Below are 532 nucleotides of genomic sequence, written 5' to 3'. Positions count from 1 at the left end.
TTTTGTGTTTTTTTTTTTGAGCAGGGCGGGGTGAAGGAGGGGGTAGCTAAACCAGGCTGTGGGAAACAGAGCAACACTGGAGGACAAAGTGTGTGTTGGCTTGACAGACTATTCTAATGAGGATAAACTATAGTAGCACCACATGGTAAGGTAAGGTAAGGTAAGGTATGGTAAGGTAAGAGAGGCCGTCTGGAATTCACAGAAGCGCCACATCCTGGCCGAGGGGAGCCCACCGAGGAGGAAAAAGCAGCATAGTGTTACTTCCTCTGCCTCTTCGCCTCTTTTTTTTTTCTTTTTTCGTGCGTGTCTCTCTGCTTCTCTTTCAATCTTTTTGTCTTTCTTTCTGTCTTTCTCTCGCCCCCTTTCCCTTTTTTCTAGCCCACGGTGTGATCGCGAGCTCGACTTCAGTGGAATGTACAGCTCTGGCGGTCTTGGCCCAGCAGGGAGGAGTGGAGAGTAAAGAGACGGAGAGAGAGAGAGAGAGAGAGATAGAGAGAGAGAGAGAGAGAGAGAGAAGGAGGAGGGAGGGTTG

This window comes from Chanos chanos, chromosome 9 (genome assembly GCF_902362185.1).
Source record: "Chanos chanos chromosome 9, fChaCha1.1, whole genome shotgun sequence".
Lineage (NCBI taxonomy): Eukaryota > Metazoa > Chordata > Actinopteri > Gonorynchiformes > Chanidae > Chanos > Chanos chanos.
This window is presented reverse-complemented; position numbering follows the sequence as displayed.